The sequence below is a fragment of the Protobothrops mucrosquamatus genome, unplaced genomic scaffold (assembly GCF_001527695.2).
Source record: "Protobothrops mucrosquamatus isolate PMUCROS unplaced genomic scaffold, P.Mucros_1.0 scaffold1514, whole genome shotgun sequence".
Taxonomy (NCBI): domain Eukaryota; kingdom Metazoa; phylum Chordata; class Lepidosauria; order Squamata; family Viperidae; genus Protobothrops; species Protobothrops mucrosquamatus.
This window is the reverse complement of record NW_015387686.1, coordinates 139298-145498: the sequence shown is the minus strand read 5'-3', so window position 1 is coordinate 145498 and position 6201 is coordinate 139298.

Genomic DNA, 6201 nt, shown 5'->3' with positions numbered 1-6201 from the left:
TCCTTCCTTCCTTCCTTCCTTCCTTCCTTCCTTCCTTCCTTCCTTCCTTCCTTTCTTCCTTCCTTCCTTCCTTCCTTCCTTCCTTCCCTCCCTCAAAAGAATTGACTTTTAAAATGGCCAATATTTTATGAAAAAGTGTTTACACAGTAATAGTGGAAGGGAATATTGCTACTAATGATGTTATCTATTTTGATGAAAAAAATAGTGAAGCTCAGAGAGCACCATGATTCCACAGTAATAATGTTCATGACTTGCTTACCTAGTCAACTAACATTCCCACCAATATGCCAGTCATGTTTTTCAAATGTCTGATCATTCTTTTCACATTCTCTCCTCCTTCAACTTTCTGGAACAATGAGCCTCATAGTGATCCCAGTTTTGCTCTCTGTCTTTTTGCCTCCTACTCACTAGATAATTCACACATGTTAAACACTACACCCAATGACATTTGGATGGCCTGTCAGCATTCACCAACACTTGAGAATTGTTCTCAAAAACATGCTCCACTCTCATTTGATTTTCAGAGGCTGTTGAGGTTACATAAGAATGTGGTGTAGTCTTGCATGATCTCGGGAAGTCACACTAGAGGGCTATTGTAAGGACCCACTTCAATCCACATCTTAAGAAAGCAGAACTCTTGGAAACGGTTTCTTCCAACAGGGACTTTTATTAAGAGAAATAGATAGCAGGCATGATAGACAGGATCTGAGGGATTCCTTACAAATCAATGTTTTAAAGTGTCCCTAAGCAGCCCCCCACCCCGCAGTTCTTCAGGGCAACTCAAACCGGCATATTTTTAAGTGTTAACTCCAGGAAAGATAACATCAATCCAGCTCTGTTGGCATGATCATTCAACATCTCCTCACATAGAACCCAGATGCTGTATCTTTTCCCCCACTTTCTCTCGCTGGCCAGTAAGAAGGAAAAGTTCAGAGGGGCATAGGATGAAAGGCAAATGGTTACATTGTTATGGTTAGCAGACCCAAAGTGAATCAACAAAAGGTTACTTTGTAGTGAATAGAGGAAGTGAAAGTAATAAAAAACCCATGCATACCCCCCTCCCCCTTAGTAGTATGACAGGATCCAGGAGAGAGTAAGAATTGGTTTTATATCAGAGATGATAGATAGAAATGAAATATAACTGGATTCTGACATCCTGACCCCCTTAAAAATAAGAGAGATCCACCTGTAAAGAAAACAAAACAGGTATAAAAGTTAGTCTGGCTTGTTAGGATACTCTGTATGAAACTTCTTTAATAGCTTTGGGGCTCTGACATGACGTTTATGGACCCACTTGTTTTGTGAGGAGGGGAGGTGTTTCCATGCTACTAGGTATTAAGTTGTCCCATGATATCTCCTAGAGTCTAGGATTTCCTTTATCTCGAAGTGTTGTTCTCCTTCCACTATGATTGGAGGTGGTGGTGGGGATTTTTGGCCATAAGGTTGACTGTTGTTCTCTTTTCAGCAAACTGCAGTGAAAAATAGGGTGTATTTTCCTGAGATTTTGGGGTAATTCTAATTCTACTGTTACTGGGTTTATGATTCTTTTAATTGGAAAAGGTCCTATATATCTTGGTCCAAGTTTTTACAGGGTTGTAGGGATTTTAGGTATTTTGTAGAAAAATATACATTTCTCTTATAATGAATGGTGTGGGTTCAACTCTTTTTTATCTGCTTGTGCTTTGTATGCTTGCCTAGCTTCATCTAAGGCTTTTCTAACTATTGGCCTGGTGTTTTGTAATTGTTCTATCCATTCTTTCAGTGATGGGATTGCCGGTTCGTTTGGGATTAGTTCTGGCATGGGGTTGAAACTTTGACCAGTAGCTATTTGAAAAGGAGTGTAACCTGTGCTGGAGTGAACTGCATTATTGTAGGCAACTTCTGCGAAAGGGAGTAGGTGCATCCAATTTGTTTGCTGGAAATTAATAAAGCATCTTAAGTATTGCTCAAGTACTGAATTAGATTTCTCTGCTTGACTGTTCCCTTGAGGATGATGACTAGATGTCAGTCCCTGAGTGGTCCCTAAAAGGGATAAAAATTCCTTCCAAAATGCAGACGTAAATTGCACTCCCCTATCAGATATGATGTGTTGGGGTGCCCCATGCAATCTGTAAATATGCTGCACAAAAAGTTTTGCTAAGGCTTTTGCGGTGGGAATCTTTTGGCAAGGGATAAAGTGCATCTGTTTGGAAAACAAGTCCGTGACCATCCAGATGACAGTATTCCCGTTTTTTTCTGGTAATTCCACTATAAAATCCATGTCTATTTCTGTCCAGGGGGCTGAGGGAGTCGCCACTGGTTGTAACAGTCCGGGCGATTTCACTTGCAACCTCTTTGCAGTTGCACACTTTGGGTAGCTGACCATGTAATTTTCTATGTCCTTTTTCATGGATGGCTACCAAAATTGCATTTTAATTAAGTGTAATGTTTTTACAAATCCAAAATGCCCTGCTGATTTTGTGTCATGGCAAAGCTGCATGAATGTGCCCCTCTGGGTGCTTGGTGTATATAACTTTTCCCCCACCCAAGGCAATCCATCTTTAATTGTGAACATGTATCTATTTTTCTGGAACCATTCATCTGTTTCCAAAGTTTTCCGGAATTTGATTCCAGCTGACTACCCAGCTGTGGTTTTAATTTAGCCTGGGCTCTGGTAGTTACTGGCGCTGCCAGTTGTGGTTCTGCCATAAGTGGTTTAGAATAGGTGGCTCGCGTGCTGTTACATTCTTCCCCCCCCCCAGAAAGTGCTTGAGCGTAAAGTGGAATTGGTGAAAATGCTGAGACCAGCAGGCTTGCTTGGGGTTGAGCTTCCTGGGTGTTTTCAAGGCTTCCAGGTTTTTGTGGTCTGTCCACACCTGAAAAGGGATTTTATTCCCTTCAAGGAACTGGCACCAAGTAAGTAATGACCAATGTATCCCGTATGCCTCTTTCTCCCACACTGGCCAGTGCTGTTCCGTTTCGGTGAGTTTCTTGGACATATATGTGCAGGGTTGCAATACCCCTTCATCGTTTTCTTGTAATAGTACAGCCCCCACTGCCACATCACTTGCATCCACCTGTATTATGAAGGGCTTATCCATGTCTGGATGCCTCAGTACGGGTTCGGCAGAAAAGAATCTCTTTAATCTCTCAAATGCCGCTTGGCGTTCCATTTTAATGGCTGGTTAGGTTTCACTGAGGATTCTCCCTTCATTTTTAGTAAGTTTGTGAGGGGGAGGGCTATCTGGGCAAATGAGGGAATGAATTGGCGGCAAAAGTTTGCGAAACCCAGGAAACTTTGCAGCTGCTTTCTTGTGCGAGGTGGTGCCCATTCTAATACTGCTCTGACCTTCTCTGGGTCCATTTCAATGCCCTGTGGGGATATGCAATAACACAGGTAGTCTATTCTTTCCTGGTGGAAATCGCATTTTGATAATTTGGCATATAGGTGTGCAGCTCGCAGTTTCTTTAAAACCACTCTGACTAGGTTGAAATGTTCCTCTTTGGATTCGGTGAAGATAAGGATGTCGTCTAAGTAAACCAGAACCCCTTTAATTAGGTGCTCCCTTAGTACCTCGTTGATTAATTGCATAAATACTGTGTGGGGGCCCTGTAGTCCAAATGGCAAAACTTTGAATTGGTAGCACCCCATTGGGCAATTAAATGCGGTTTTCCATTCACCTCCTTCCTTAATTCTAACGCGGTAATACGCTTCCCTTAGATCTAGTTTAGTGAAAATTCTTCCTTTCGAGAGGTGGGATAACATGTCCTTCATGAGGGGTAGGGGGTATAGGTTGCTTTCACTGATTGCATTCAATAGGTGGTAGTCTACGCATAAGAGTAAAGTGCCATCCTTCTTCTCTCTAAAGAGAACCGGGGCGGCCACTTTAGGCTTGGTAGGTTCGATGAATCCCCTTTCTAGGTTTTTATTTATGAATCTTTCCATTTCCTCCTTCTCCTTAGGGCTCATGGAGTATAGCCTGGGCTTCGGGAGTTTTGCCCCGGGCTTGAATTCTATGGCGCAATCCATGGGTCAGTGAGGGGGGAGCTCATCCGCCCTCTCCTCACTGAAAACTTCAGCAAGATCTCGGTATTCCTCTGGTATTTAGGGTAGCCCCTTTTCTTCTCTCGTGGATGCTTTTTCCATTATTAATTTTGGTAGGTCCCCTTGGGGTTTTAAGTCCATAGGGTCCCCCTTCAGGAAATTGATTTCTGCCATCCTCCAATTTACCCAGGGGTTCCATTTCTTTAACCATTCCAGCCCTAGGATCACTGGGCATTCCATGCCTGGGATCCCTACAAACGTTATGTTTTCCTCATGGTTTCCCAGGGATAGGTGGACTGGTAAAGATGCTAGGGTAGCTGGCACCCCCCCTGCTTTGGACCCATCTAACTAGCCAAATGAGATTGGTTGTTTTAGCCTCTTCACCGGATTGCCCAAATTCCCCACTAGCGTCGGGCTAATGAGGCAGCGGGTGCAGCCAGAGTCTATTAAGGCTTTCACTTTGACAGCTCCGGGTATGGAGAGAGTTAATACAGTCACAGTCTTGAGAATGGGTGTGATGGGTCCACTTACCAGGGGTTCGCCCTCTAAACTGTCATCCAAGGTGTCCACTGGCCCTGCGGTATAAGCTGGAATTCTCTCCCCACGTTGGCCAGAGCTTGGGGACTCCACAGCCTCTATTGCTCTCATGGCTTGGCTGGGGACTTCCCAGATTTCCTGGTCAGTGATCGGTCTGGATTGTGCTGAGGGGCTTTCGAGCATCATTCTACGGCCCGATGCCCCTCTCTCCCACATTTGAAGCAGCCCGTTGGCTTCTTGGCTGTAGCCGGTGGCTTGGCTGGCTCGCGCGTTGGCTCAGGCAGTGAGTGGTCCCATGATTTTCCTCAGTGGTGCCTCTTCAGTAGGTCGATCTCTGCTTCCTCTGCCAGGACGTACCATTGGTGGGGGTCCCCCTGAGGCAGGCAAATGTCATACAGGTCGTAATTTAGGCCATCTTTGAAATGGTTAAGGAGGATGTCTTCAGGCCAGTTCAGCTTGCTGGCAATGGCCCAGAATTCTTGCGTATATTCAGCTACTGGGTGTCTGCCTTGTCTCACCATTTTGATTCTTTCGCAGGCTTTGCGATCAGCCAGGGGGTCCTCAAACTGCCTTCTCAGAGAGGACATGAAATGGTTGAAATCGTTGAGCTCTGAGGCATTGGAATCGTGCAAATTCAACACCCAATCTGCGGCCGGTCCGTCCAGAGCAGATTGCACAATACAGATGCAGGCTCTGTCACTAGGGATGTGCCGCCCATATTCCTCTATGTAGCTGAGGACCTGGGTTAGGAGAAACCCCAAGCGTATCGGTTCCCTCTTGAATTTCGCATCCAGCAGTGGGAGTCTTTGAATGGATCGGTGCCTTCACCAGTGGTATTGTTTTCCATCCGGATTGCCATCTACAGGTTGGCGGGGAGTGGGGGCTGCTGAAATGGTCGCTACTGGATCAGCGGATGTCCCCGGGACTACAGGTTCCAATTCCCCCTCAGTGTCTTTCCAGCTGCAGCTCCAGGTGCTGGTGCAGCCATGGGGCTCAGAATTCTCCTCCTCTAGAGAGCTGAGGGTTCTTTTCATCAGGTTGATAGCTTTCTCTAGGATCCAGTTTGAGTGCTGTGCCCAACTTCCTTCCTCTTCACTAACGTGCAGGGATTTCTCCATCTCCTGCTTCCATTCTGGTTGGTGAGGGGCCCATCTCAGGGTCACCTTTCTCGATCTCTTTTCCCACTCGCCTTTCTTTCCAATGCCCATTGACCACCAAGGTTTGTGGTTACACGTCTCCACCACCTCTTCTCCTGAGGAGTATGACATTTCAGATCCCGACAGCTGGCAGGTTTTCGATCGGGGGGAAGGCTCCCTCTCCATGGGGGTTTCTCCCTTCCCTGCCTCATCGTCTGACATTGCATTTTTTGCAAAGTCCCCGGTAAGGTTCTTCCTTCCAGGTTGACTATTACTGCAGATCCTGTCTAATGTAAGGACCCACTTCAATCCACATCTTAAGAAAGCAGAACTCTTAGCGCATATAAAGAGAATTTATAATGCTTTAATAGAGATGGATTCGGAAATGAAATTAGTTAAAGATTGTATGGTAAAGTGGGCCCAAAATTTTCAAGAACCGATTTCACTGGATATATGGGAGGTAATTTGGGTTAGAAATGCAAAATTTACCCAGGCCCAAAATTT